Source organism: Enoplosus armatus, chromosome 23 (genome assembly GCF_043641665.1).
Source record: "Enoplosus armatus isolate fEnoArm2 chromosome 23, fEnoArm2.hap1, whole genome shotgun sequence".
Lineage (NCBI taxonomy): Eukaryota > Metazoa > Chordata > Actinopteri > Centrarchiformes > Enoplosidae > Enoplosus > Enoplosus armatus.
The window spans coordinates 11,825,733-11,840,775 of record NC_092202.1 but is presented as its reverse complement, the minus strand read 5'-3'; the positions used below and the strand labels follow the sequence as shown (position 1 = coordinate 11,840,775).

At 41.9% G+C, this 15,043-nt stretch overlaps 1 protein-coding gene across 1 annotated transcript in view; it reads right to left on the bottom strand.

The window, feature by feature from the left end:
• Positions 1-15,043, bottom strand: part of sema4f (sema domain, immunoglobulin domain (Ig), transmembrane domain (TM) and short cytoplasmic domain, (semaphorin) 4F) — a 50,431-nt gene that overhangs the window by 35,159 nt on the left and 229 nt on the right. The window lies entirely within an intron of this gene.

Genomic DNA, 15,043 nt, shown 5'->3' with positions numbered 1-15,043 from the left:
GAACACAATTGCATAACACACAAACACATGAACAAATACTCATGCACATTCAAAAGACGAGTGACCAAAACAAAACCAATGGAATTCCAATGGAGCTGCACCACCCTGTCTTAGTCTATTTATTTATGCCTTACAGCACACATGCACGCACACACATGGTTGCACCTGTATGTGTGGGAACACACCTGGAGGGAGGAGCCTCACACATCCTCCCTTTAGAAAGACACAGGAATGAGACGTCAGACGGACAGCGTTGATTTACAAGTGAAACACAAGATGGGGGGATTTTAAAAGAAAACAGAAAGGAAGCTTTGCACAGTTTATTTCTTGCGCCTGCCAGCTTGTGTGCTTGTCCATGTGTGTGTGTGTGCATATGAGTGTGTATATACATGAACGCTCAGTGTGTGTGTGAGGGTGAATTTGGCTAGTTTGCTCCGAGCAAAGCAAGATTAATGACCCATAGCTCATTCCTGGCAAATACTAAGATCTGTGTGTCTGTGCGTATGTGTGTGTGTGTGTGTGTGTGTGTGTGGTTGACCTAACAAGGAAGGCTTTGTCCGTGTAATGACTTTTAGCTGCACCTCAACCTGCTGATCAGCTTTTGTATGTATGTATATGTGCAAATGACTGGGGGAAGAACTGTTATATAATGTATATCAGCTTTTAAACTATGTTTTGCACATTTAAGGAGAATTAATATCAGGGGCAGACTCTCACAACATATTAATATACTAGACTATAAACTCCTCTGAGGAAGTGACTTAGAATTCAGTTTCAGTTGAGTGGCTAAAATAAAACGTCTGTGTAGCTCAGGCCGACTGCTTCCTCCCTGGTCTACCAAGTTATTTTCATAACATTAGTAGTGCTTGCTATTTGACATCTTTATCAGTGGTTGATAGCTGCGAGGCCAATGTAACAGCAGTGACTGCATCACAATGGCTGGGTTGGCCTACTGACAAGCCATCAGCTAACACACACAAACACATACACAGATAAGCAAAGGCACAAAGACAAAAACACTGGGGAAAAAACATATGAACGTCAGACCTCATTAAGTTAAGTCCATAGTGTGGGCTCCTGGCTTCATAAGGACTCTTCACACACTACATCAGAACCCAGCAGCATGCAAATACTCATCATACAGCATGTATGGCTCTGGTGAAGGCACACACACACACACACACACACACACACACACACATACAAAACACACACTCCAAGCTTGTCTAAAGCGATCCACTGAAATAACAGACGGTAAAAAGGTTAGGAGTGAATAATTGAGTACTCCATTAGCTCTCTCTTTACACACACACACATATATATATATACACACACACACACATACACACACATATATATATATACACATATATATGAAAAAGTCAGACTTTATTGCAGTGTGGGATTATGTTAGAAGCATGACTATTGATGCTCAGCCATCGCTGTCATCGTTTTCATTACCTTTATCTGCCACAAACTTGCAGATTTTAAAAGTAACCTAAATTGGAGTGTTAAAGTTTAAAGGAATGAATCGTACTTGACAACAATGACGGCATGCAAACTCACTGCCCATTCATAATGCAAAGCAGTCAGGCTGACTAAAATAAACATGGAGTACATACAGTATAATGAAGAAACAGAACCAGTCTGTCTGACAGTCTGGAACCAAAGGGGCAGGGAGCTGAACTTCTGCTCACTTTCTTAATATTTTAAGATGGCCAACTTTACCTCACTGTCCCAGCACAAAAACTCACCTCTATAACTGACCTTATACAACTTTAAAAACACTAACTGTGGTTTACTTTTACTTCAGATTTAAAAAGACTGCAGCTAAACTGCCAATTTATCTATTACATTCCTGGCCAACCTTCAGTGTGCATGTTAGCCTCTTCTAGGCCTTCCAAGGCCTTCTCCCTTTAAAACTAAATGGAGTGTAGCACTCTGTATGCCCTGCTCTTCACCTTCAACTGTCATCACCACCACTGACTGTATGTATGCGTGTATTCTGTGAGTGTGTTAGTGTGAAAAAAAAAGAAAAAACACTCATGGGCAGGGTTGGGGTCAGCTGACGGTGCATTGTACTCGATACCACAAACAGAAACCCATATGCTAGAATGCACACACAGGAATATGCTGTATGAATGCCACCAAGGGATGGGGGGGAAAAAGAGCTGCATGCTAGAAAACAACTGTGTGCCAACTTTTCCCAAGGTGCTGTTGCTTAGTACAGATAGGCAGACTGTGGGAGAAAGGGTGATGCTTAGAAAAATTGAATGAGCAGTGTCACACATTACTCCATAAATATTTTCACACGTTTAAATGTGGAAAACCTCTATTTCTTACTCTTAGTTCTTGACTGAAGTGTTACTCTTTCGCTGTTATGAGCACATAAAACAACTTACTAGACGTTTTTCCACAATATCCCTCAGTAAAGCTGCTCTCAGTTATTTTATATCTACATCATTCTGTTCACATGCAAGGATTGATCTCCGCTGACTGAAATCACTCGCTTCATCAAGTCACTCTACCTGTTGAAACAGAGGACATTTAGAAACCTTTTTAGTTTTGCAGTTCAAAATCCTGTTATACAGCACAGTATACGTGGCTCATTACTGTGTGTTGTGGAGATTATTTGCACACGTAGGTACATAACAGTTCCCCGGACTCCATGAATAAGCCATTAATACTGTTAATCATTCATCAACATTGAAAACATGAGGCAAATAACACAACCTGCCTTATCATAAATGAGCCAGTCTACCAGGCTAACAGGCTCGGCCTACTGTTGTGTGTTTTCTGACGTGTGTAACTAGGTCACCTGACTAAGACCGACTTCCTATTCTCACACACACGCTTCCTCAGCTAATAAACACACAGCAGGTCCTGAAAGCACAAAGCTGGATGTGTGCAGGTGCTTTTGTGAGAATAGGATGCACATGGATGCACGAAGACAATCATAAGCAGTACATTAACACCCTGCCAGTGGTTCGTAAAGTAGCCACCCACCAAGCGCATGATATCATAAAAGTACACACACACAAACACACACAAACACACACAAGCCTTAGACAAACTCATTATCAAAGTAACTCACATTAGGTCCCAAACTATAAGCTTATTCCCTCTTCCCTCTTAAGCACACACATACACACCCGTGCACAGTTTGAGCTAACCCATATGTTTGGGTGGGATTAAGTCCACATCACCTCTTAGTGTCTTTAATGCATTAAGTCCTTTCTTTCAATTCCCTATTAGTGCTATAGCCAGGCTCTACACAATAACACACCCACACACACACACACTCACAAACAATTGCATTAACAGATTGCTGGCCATTCAATACCTGTTAGTTCAGTGCCTGAAGGCCTTCATGAACTAAATTTAAACGGATGCAGGCATTTGTTCAAACCTGCGTAAAGGCCAAGTTTGAATGATTGGACTGTGCAGGCAGACTGAGTCTGTATTCCAACAGTGATTTCATGGAAACAGGTGACTTCAGTCAAAAGCAAACAGGAAGCAAAATATACGCGTATGTGTACAGTTGGACAACTTAGATGCAGGTTATACTTAATACACTCTTATCTACAACTTATCTGGTGATTGTTTACAATTAATTGATTATCATTTAGTCTATAAAATGTCAGGCAATACTGAAAAAAGCTCTGCACAATCAAGGGGATGTCTTAAACTTGTTAACTAACAGTTCAAAACCCAAAGATAAGAATAATATAAATGTGAGAAAGCAGCACATCTACACATATGAGAATCTGGACACATCTGGCATTTTAGCTTAATAAATAACTTAAAGGATTAATTCATTATCAAAAGTGTTGAAAATTAATTTTTGTGAGACAAATCATCATTTCAGGACTACACTTAACTTTTAAACAGTAAACTAATCAACAACCTAAGTTAGCATTTTTAGTGTTTACGTGATTGTGCAGTTTCATAATGTAATTTATCTCTGATAACTTTTACCAAATTGTTGCTGGCTTGTGAAAACCATGTATCTCCAAACATCAACTTTCTATTCATTTTAAGACACAAAATGGTTAATTTAGCTCAAGAAGTATGAGGGTTTTCTCAATCCATAAAGGAACACTTTATTCTTCAGTTTTCTCTTTTGGAGATACACGGTTTTCATTGAATGGTTCACTCACTTACACATACACAGTATACATTTAGGTTTAGTTTACTTCACTTACATCAGACGAGATGAAATGTTTTATTCATTTCAGTAAACATGCATTTGTGTGTCTAAACCTACGTGCATTTGCACATGTTTCCTCTGTGCCTTTGTAACATATCAGGCAGCATGATATTAATCTAATCTGGCCTGCTGGGATCTCATTTCCACTCTGTCCCATGTGGACACGGGGGCCGTTATATAAAAGCACTTAAGCTGATGAGATCGCCCAAGACGCTGGACGCTGTGATGTCATGATGCCATCTGACTGGACACTCTGCAGTATGATGTCACATCAGAAACTCATAACTTTAAACCATAATTGGATGTAGTTTCATAATGGAATTGTTTCATATTGTGTCTGACTTCACAGGTCACATCCTCTTAAGAATTTGGATATGCTGAATGTCTTTTTCTATAGAGTATATATAGTACTTTACCATGTATTCCATTTATTTCAAGTCAGAGAACCCAACAACTACTATGTTTTCTGTCATTTTTTTATGATTGTTGATTGTCTGAGCTTTGATCTGCACTCTCCTCCATTCAGACAAAAGCTCAGTCAATGTGCTCATACAGCGATGCCACCGTCTCTGTCTATGAAGCGCCTGTGTAGTGCTTTGTAATTTCGACATGCTTTCTAGATCAGTGTGATAATGCTTTTAGGAGCTTTTTCCTGCCTTAGTGATGTTACACACACACACACACGCACACTCACAACCACACATTTTAGGCAGCCTGTCTTCCATTGTAATGCTGAGCTAAAAGATGAAAGTATGGTGTCTGTCTGGCTCTAAAGACCCTCTCTCTCTCTCTTTCTGTATTCCCCCTGGACGCACACACACACACGCACAAAATACACATACAGGCTCAGCAGACACCTCAATTATGATAATGTGGATCAGCATTAATGTATCCTTACAGCACGGCTGGCTTTCAACAATGTTGTGTGTGTGTGTGTGTGTGTGTGTGTGTGTGTGTGTGTGTGTGTGTGTGTGTGTGTGTGTGTGTCCCAGACAGCAGGAGAGGAGGGGCAGCTACTGTATCTCATTTAACACAGGTTACACCCTCCAGGAAAGCAAAATGCTGAGGCCTTCAGCATTTCTACCTTACATACACACATGAAGATAAACGCATATACACACACAGACTTACACACACTGCTAAAAAGAAAGTTTCTTATGAATGCTACAACGGAAGATATGGACAAACAGAAAGATAAGAGGATTCAGGAAAATGCTGAAGCCAGTGTCTGCTGAGAGAAAGATCAAGTGAGACAAAGAAAGGGACAAAATAAGTGAAAGAAAGAAATAAAAAAAGGAGAGGATTCCAGTGCTTTATTTCAAAAGCACACAGGCCTCAGGGAGATCTACTGTGTATTTTTCTGTCTGTGTGAAACAGTGCGTCAGCCCGTTTCAACAGTCCAGATGGCCTTGAATTTGGGCCGAAGAAACTCAGATAATAAATTCTAAACAATGTAAATCATAATTCACAGACACAGAATATGCAGCAGTGCAATAGGGCCCAACTAACTTAGACACTTTGAAAACTATTACAAAATGAGCAGAAAGTGCACCTAATCAACATACAGTAGATAGTGTAGTAGAAGTACACGAGGATCATTTAAAAACCTTTGGTCAGTTTTCAACAACTCTTCCTCTCAAACCCCCCCACCCCTGCAGCTCTTTCATCACAACCCTGCTGTTTCTTCCTCCTCCTCCTCCTTCTCGTCTTCCCTCCGTCTTTCTTCCCCCCTCCTGCCTCCTTCCTCCTCCTCCTCTCCCAGTCTCCCTCCCTCCCTGTAATTACCACCTCAGACTCCAATTAAAAAGAAACCACAATAAAGACAGCAGAGGAGGGAGGCCGAGGGGCGGTAAGGGAAAGAGAGAGGGGACTGCGGTGAGAGAGAAAGACAGAGGGGGGAATTTAATGAGAGATTTGTCCACACACACACACTCATATACATGAGGACACACACTCCAAAACTAGTAGCATATGCAGGTAATACAACATTTAGAACATTCAAACTTTTTTCAAAAGATAAGAGAAAACAGAGTAGGAAGTATGTGAGTGTGTGTGTGTGTGTGTGTGTGTGTGTGTGTGTGTGTGTATGTGTGTGTGTGTGTGTGTGTGTGTGTGTGTGTGAGCGGGACTGCTGACAATTTTTCCTTTGTGTTTTGCTCAAGCCTGTTTCCTGCCATTAAGGTTCCCAGTGTTACTCTGCTTTCCTAAACTGCACACACACACACACCAAATTAAAAAGAAATTGAAGAGACAGAAGGTCAATATGCAGGAAGAGGATGATAAAAAAAAACAAAAGAGGAGAACTAGAGATCAACAAGTCATGGAGACAACATGGAGAGAGAGAAAACAACACAGTCAATATTTGCTTTTAAACTGACCAATGAACACACACACAAGCACACACACACACACACACACACACACATACAATATTACCAAAGAAACTCTCTCTGCAGCGGAAGACACTAACAATCAATAAACACAAAGTAGGAACAGCGGGGTAGCCCTTACTGTCAAGCTGTCTTTGTGTGTGTGTGTGTGTGTGTGTGTGTGTGTGTGTGTGTAAGAAAGAAATGGGCCTTATGGTTGTGTGCCAACCAAGACTGCCAAAAAACACACAAAAAGAGTGAGAGAGAAGGAGTGAAGAGAGGTGGTTTGATTTACTAGGCTGCCAAAGAGAGAACGAGCACAATATACAGACAGGAAATAGATATCTTGGTCTATTATACACACACATGCACACATGCACAAACACACAGCAGCCTCAGACAGCCTCATCAATTTCTCTTTTTTATTTAATAGATCCATTACTCAGCTTCTCTTTGAAGACTATAGTGTGTGTGTGTGTGTGTGTGTGTGTGTGTGTGTGTGTGAGTGTGTGTGTGTGAGTGTGTGTGTGTTCCAGACGGGAGTCGCTGTGCTGCCTTTATGACCAGGTGTGTTACCTTGATCCTAGCAGGAGTGGTAAGTTGCTCTGCATGACACACCAAACACCCTGTGGTGTGTGTGTGTGTGTGTGTGTGTGTGTGTGTGTGTGTGTGTATATGTGTGTATGAATACACACACTTACTTCCTAGCTTCATTGAACTGTAAATTCACTAAATACCACCAATGGTGCGTTTCTATTTCTTCTGGAAACTGGTTGGACCAAAGTGTGTCATGTTTACAAATGTGAACCAGTTCAACCTGATGGTTCCGTTCTGACGTGAAGGGGGAAATTTCAGAGCAGCTGAGTGTGTGTAATTATCTGTGTGTCCCATATATCTACTCTGCGATCACCTGGCTAATGACATCTATAAAGATACGGAGGGTGGAAGAAGCAATTTATAGTAATTGTCATAGTAATAGGCAGCATAAACAAAGCTAGGTGTACTAGCTTGTGCACTTCAGGAAACTTCAAACTGGCCTTTTGATGAACTCAGACATGGCCAGATTAAACTGCTAGAGGGACATGGGGCAAATATTAGCTGCTGGTCTCCTATTCAATTTCCATTCCTTCCAAGCTCTGTGTTTTTTGCACAGTTTTCCTATGCTGGAATAGTACTTGGCTTTTCCCCAGTCACATCACTGTTTACCTTTATTGGTGAATTTGAATAAATATCACTGCCGTAGGAAAGTAGTAAAGCTGGAATTTACAAGACATTTCTCCTGCACTCAAACTCAGCAGTCTGCACACGCTGGCTTCTTCCAGCTTCCAACTGTCACTGAGAGTAAAAAAATGCCGAGAGGCACAAATCTGGAATAAGCTGACTGCTCGCTACTGCTAGTGCAGCGCTGGTGTGAGGAGTTTCACCGCAAAAGGAGGTGTCCAGCTTTTAAAACAACCTCCTCTGACACAAAACACTGAGACAACAACACACTGTTCACATAGCTTTATGTCTGATTGTGGCTGCTGGAGATCAGTGACCAAAAACAAGCAGAGTGAGATGAAGTGTGTGCTTGTTTGTGTGTGTGTGTGTGTGTGTGTATGTGTGTGTGTGTGTCTGTCTAGGAGGAAAGGGCCAAAGGAAGTACAGGCTAGTATTCTACTCACGAGAGGAGAGAGGGGAAAAGAGAGCTGTGTGTGTTTCCTTCCTTCCCCTCTCACACTCCTCCCTTTGCCTTAATGCTGACACAGGTCCTGTACAAAGAGCAACGCGCACTGGCCTTAAATGTAAACAAATCACCTTACAATCTCGACTGCTTCAATTATGAACGATTATTACGAATGTAGTAATGGAAGGTTTCATGACAAAAGGTGATTTCAGCAAAGAAAGACAAAAAATGTGTCTTCACATTGCAGTCTTTCCATTAATGGATGCACTCACTGACCTGAAGAAACACACACATGCATCCCGGTACACAGACAGGCAGCAGACGGACACACAGATGGAGTGACAGACCAATCGATTGATGACATTTGTTGATTCCAGACTTCCAATCAGTCTCAGTAAACAGCCACCAACTCTCTGAGGATCTTCTCATTGTGTGTGTGTGTGTGTGTGTGTGTGACCTTGAAAAAGCCAACAGGTTAAGTGGATGCTGTCAGTGCCTCAACATGAACAAGGTGACCCTGTGTGACCTCTGACCTTGTCTTAAACCGGTGACTCCCATCACCTCCTGTCTGTCTGGTTGGTTTTGAGACAGATCAATTACTCTCTTTCTCTCTGTTTCATTTCATCAATAACTATTAGTTTCTGTCTCTTTTCCCAAAGCTTATCAGATCTGTTTTGATGTTTTTCCTTTTCCTTTAATTTCACCCTGTCCTCTCCTCCAGCCTTTTCAGCCCTCTTTTCTGGGGTCTCTCTGTCCCTTCTTGTTCTCCTTTACTTCACCTTGAGTTGGTGAACAACTAAATCAATATTGATTGACGACGGTCCTAGACTACAGTCAGCAATACTGGACAGCACAGTTTTCAAACTCCAGATTTCCTCACATGAAGTAAAGTTTTTAATTCATAATGCCTCCGGGATTGTCCAGGTCTGATTAAAATTCTAACGACGCTTCACTTTAACTTGAAATTAAATAGAACAAGGGGTAGAAAAAGAAATCAAACTCTTCAGCTTAAGTGTACCCTATGTGTCTAAATGCTAAAAACTGTTCTCTGTGCATTATAATTGGTTTCAGCGTACTTTCTATCAGATGGGATTTTCACGCAACAGAGGGCTAGAGAGAAGGAGATGAGGGCAGAAAGCAGGTGTGAATCCCAATGAGTTGATGATATATACTGTGAACGGCAATCATTTCTCCTAAAGCCCTCTGTTGGTAATACACACTGAATGCTAGACACAATACTGCACTTTAACTGCAGAAACAGCCTTTTAAAAAGCTGTGTTTCACCTCATGACGGAGCACATTTCACAAGATTTTTATGAATGAGGGAGTGGGAACAAGGCAGGAAGGAGTAATGAATGAATGAAGGGGGACAAAGATTCCACCTACAATATCAGCCAACCATGTCGTTGACCTTCAAGTGCCTTGTGTTTAAATCGTTCACAGAGGTCACACTAGGTGGGGATGAACGTATCAGAGCAAGAGATGCAGAATTAGGACTGAGCGGGGAAAAAAGCCACCAAGAATCCCAATCATGAAATCCTCCCGGGAATGCAACAAAGGGAATCTGCTTGCGTCGACTGTGTGTGTGTGAGTGTGTGTGGCCTTTGACATCTGACTCGGTTTGACCTTTACTCTGACAAGCTCCCGTCACAGGAGTGCCTGTGTGGGCTGACCGTTCACAAACAACGTGGGAGAGTGCACGAACAACTATGTACGTGCGCCCCGCTAATGTAATTCTCAGACTCAGAGCTTCATAGAGAGTGCATTATGAGCAAAAGCGCATGAGAAGCTAATGAACTTTGCTGACGAATGTAAGGAGTGAGGGAAAATATTTTCTGTAGGTGGCCGATGACAGCTGAGAATTTACTCCTCTCATCCTTCTTTCATTCACTTCCTCCCTTCCTCTCCTTCATATTGAACTCATTTTGGTTTCAGTTCAATTAAATACTTTTTTGGCTAAATATCTCACTCATATTTTGCTGAATTTAAGACACTTTTTTCACAAATTTCATTCTGCTAACCCTGAGTAAGTCATACTAAAAAGCTCTGTTTCTTGAATGTATAACTTGGCTAAAAAAAACCTGCTAACACCTGCCTGTTGCAGAGAGAGAAAAGAGGAGACAGAAAAATAAAAGAGATGTAGCTCAAGAGAGGAAATAGCAACAGGTAGAGATGCTTTTGAGTTTTGAGTCAGGGACTAACTGAGGTGGAAACTTTTAAACCACTTGAGGTATTTCTGACAAAGCCAAAGAGAGATATAGATAGGACAGTTGAAAATGCAGCCGTTATGCACTCAAGCTACGGCCAGCAAAGAGCTAGAGCTCATCAGATGAAATTAAAAGAAGCGCCAAAAGCATTTCTGCTCCATTCCCGTGTTACCACTCAACTCCACCAGGCCCGATCAACTACACTTAGAAGAAAGTGGGGGTGAGGGCTACAAAAGACACTGTTCTCTTGTCTTTGGATAACCACTTCACATTCCCTGGTGGGAGACAACAATGCAGCCTCAATCCAAACACATAATCTACTATAGTCCACATGTATTCTCACAGGCAAAGTCCTCCTGGCCTAATCCCACGGCATTTCTCAGATATGAAAACATGTAGTGATGACGACTTTGCACATCATGAGCCTGACCATCCCTCCAAACGAGACATCTTTGACGACATTCCCTGTATAACAGCCACCATATCATGTGTCACCAGTATCATGTAAAACCAGTAGGTTCAGAACCCTGACTGTGTAAAATTTGACATGCACATGAAACATAAATTGCCTTAGCTACACTGTACACAGGGTAATATGAACTATAATTTATGAATGAAACAAAGCATATAATCACTCTATTAAAACTAAATGATCAACCAAGTTATGGTGGAGGTGGGCCACCTCCAATAACATCATGAAAGATGCATACATTTTTATGAAATAGAGAATGTGACTATTGTTTAGGCCGCCATCTGCTTATGAAATTGATCACAAGACAAGATGCTTGAGGCTTACAATCGGAGCTAAACAATTTCCTGAAGGAAATCCTGATCGACACTTCATCTGAAACGTATTCTTTTCTGAATTTACCTTCTCATATGCTTACGCCTTTCAGATGAATATCAAATACACAAACCCCTTTAGTGTTACACCTCAAGGCAAAAGGTGATCCAGCTGAACTGTGGAATTAATTTAAGCTTGACGGCCATAAACATTGTCATCAGTTCTTAAACAGAGTTGGATGCTTCCTTGTTTCCCTACTAGTGTCATTTAGTGGGAAGCAACAGTTTCACCTGGCAAGTAAAATTTAAGCACAGAAAACCAGACCAGACCTCAGAAACACAGAACCCCTAGCCCCACCCACTACACAACAGTATGTAGTGAAATCAAGGCGCCAACTGTATTTTCCAGCCTGCTTTGATTAGTCTTTGTTACACGGGACTCCCATCCATCCACCCACGCACACACATAGTTCACCGCTAGCCAAGTGCAAATGTTGGCACAAAAACAGAAAACTACAATAGAGTATCTTCTATCACTGAAAGCTACTGGAGTGAGAAATGTTTGAATAGAGATTCTGATAAGCTCCTGTTGACTGAAAACAAAGAAAAGAGTACAGTTTTGGTGAGCAGGCAGGCGAACTGATCTGCCAGGTGGTACGGTGGATGGGCACTGGGTGGCCTTATGGGCGACATAATGCCTATAAACCGGCATAGTTTCCGACAAACCAAGCTAATCAAATTAGACATAGCTCTTCTCTCCCTCACTGTAAATGGACTCTGATCCATGCAGTCGGTGCACCGCTGGGAGCCTGGCCCTCCCTTGTGTGCCGACACCCTAATGAGTTTCATGTGAGGGGCATTAAAACGGCTGCAGTGAAACTGACTGGAGTTGGCAGAGGGGGCACTCTCTGATCCAGACACACACACACAGAAATGTAATGTAAAGCCAAGTGGAGTTTTGTTAAGTGTTTAAATACAGTGCCATTTAATGATTATTTCCATTTCTATGGACATTATAGCAATTATATCAGAACTCTAGATTTCAAACTCAACATTACAAATACAAATGTGTAGTCCATGAATATAGTTCACCATTGCTGAAGCAAATGCTAAATTGTCTGTAAAAGCACAACTGTGATGACCTAAACAGGCTTGTTTGTGATTTCTTTAAATGAAAACCCCACACTCTGGTGGTAACTTCATTATGCAGCGGGTAATTTCAGCCAAGCAGTTTTATGACTTTCCCCCAAACACTTAACCAGAGAGTTGGAACAATTCCACATCAGCCTAATTAGCCACCCTACCATTTCATATTACATCTTACAAGCACAACAGACACAGATTTATCATAACAGCAATGAGGCAGTGAGAAATAAAATCATCATGATGCAAGACAGATGGATAATATGGACCAAACTGGCTTTAAAAAAGATATCTTGAAAATTGTCACACCAGAAAACACAATGTATTGATGAATGGAAAATGGAGAGACAAATTTACCATTTTTTACTTCGTTTCAAAGTTTGGCCCAGAGGATGATGCCAGAGGAAGGCCTGTGTTGTCACCTATATCAAAAGATTTTATCTTCAGAACATTCATTTTAAAGTACAGCTGAGGCTGGCAGAAATTCTAAATAGTTTTAGAGATAACCCGATCACAAACAAGACTGAACAAGATTTGGCCTGTTGGTGGCGCTAGCTGTAAAGACAGGGCATCACCAAACTCATCAGGATTCTTCCTCTAGTGACCATGTCAGTGTCTACGTTACGTGCTTTGTCTTTGTTTTTAGCAGAACTGCATCTGAAGGCAGTGCGCATTTGCTTCAACACTCAGCTGTGCAGGTTGTCGCTTGAATATTACTGTGCATGCAAAACCAAGCTTAACACACACAGACAAACACACACACACACACACACACACATCACCTGACCAGTTGCTCATAACATCTACACTGTCTTACATAAGAGTCTCTCTTCAGTTATCATAACACACACAGACACACACCCTGGTGAGGATACTTCTAACACTGTAAATGTGATAAGAGTGGTGCATGTTCACACTTAGCAGGCCACCTTTGATGTGTCTGATTTAACTACAGCAAAATATTCTAACAGCAAGACCATGGTGCAGCAACAAATACAAAATAATGATGCATATCTTAATCTAAAATTGTTTTGTGAAAATAAGAAGACTGCTCTGTGGGGCATCACATCTCAGAGTCTCTCTCTCTCTCTCTCTCTCTCTCTGTTTGCTGGCGCTCGTTCCAACTGTATCTGTCGTGAGGCCAGCATGCCACAGGCCAAAGTTGCATAATGACACACAGAGACAGGGAGCTAACTTACAGACACTGCATTCATTCAGCAAATGACCCTGAATCAACAGTGGGCAAGAATTTAGATGTAGGTCAATCACAGATTGGAAATACAACAGGGTTAGAGCACAATGAGCTCTGCTACAGAGTGCAGTGGTGGATCAAAGCCCATTAATAGTCAGGTGACCGGAGAACAGGCTAATGGTCAATGGACACGCAGTGACACAACCTCTAAATCTTTTCCACCTCGCTGCATCTGGGTGTAAACACCATCACATGTTAGCGAGAGGGAGAAAGGACCATGAGCAAATCATGAACACAACATAATGAAAAGGATATGAAAGAAGAAAATACAAATGCAGGAGGAAAAACAACAGGGTCAACTGGAGAGATGGCACAGATAGAGTTATTACCCTGCAAACAAAGAGAATACATTCAAAACGTGCATAGACACTCTCTCGCAAACTGCCATCCAATCTCCAAAGGGTCACAAAATAGCTCTGTATGACTATTGCCACATAAGCTTCTTATTATTTTGCTGTGATGGATGTCTCCTCACATTTCATGTTTTCCATTTTAACTGTCAGTCAGTTTCCAGAAAACAGGAAGGCTTGTGAATCTGTGCTGCTGACCCTGACAGTCCCAGCACAAAGGGGGAGCTTGTTAGAGAGCTGGGCACTCTTATAGCCATCAGAATCTGTGTCTGGTTCTCTTTGGCCCTTCATTATTTTCCCCACTTAACATTTTTTGAACATGGCTGTGAATGTGATGCACTGCAACCACTTTTCAAGAAAACTAAGGGGGTTATTTTGGGGGTCACTGTGGAGCTCCACAGTCGGAACCCTTTCAAGCCACCGCACCCACTCTGCTGAAGTGTCCCTGAGCAAAGATGCTGAATCACTGCTTACGGAGCCACTGATCCTGACCTCTGCCTTCCTCTGGATGAGGGCAAAATGAAAAGACAAATTCCCTACATGCGTCAATCCCTCCAGCGGGAAGCGCATTTGACCGAACTGCCCCTTTAAGTTTGAAAGCTGCTACGTGTCTGGATGAGCCAGCAGCCCCGGTGTTTCTGCCCAGTCTAGGCACTTGTTGTTGGCGTTGACTAGAACAAGTCTGGCACCTGCTTGCTTCGCCAGCATCACCATTTATCAAGCCACAATAAAGGCACAAGGCAGCGCCTTGGCACCGCGCCCCGAGTGCGTAAAACAGCAGTGCAGAGCAGAGGTTGACGGCGCGGACACACATGCAGGTTTAACTTTGGCCAAACACTGCCGAAGCTTATCACACTTCATTTTGGAGAAACTCTTTCGGCAGTGCACATGGTTAATTGATATGAGCCAACATTGCAAACCATGCTGAAGCTGCAGATGTTGCTCCAGCCTCATGCATGTTATTGTTTGATGGCTGTTATCATCATCAGCAGCAGCAAGGATGCTCTGGATGATGAAGTACTTTTTAAATTTGCTAATAGATACTAAACACATTGCCTGATTC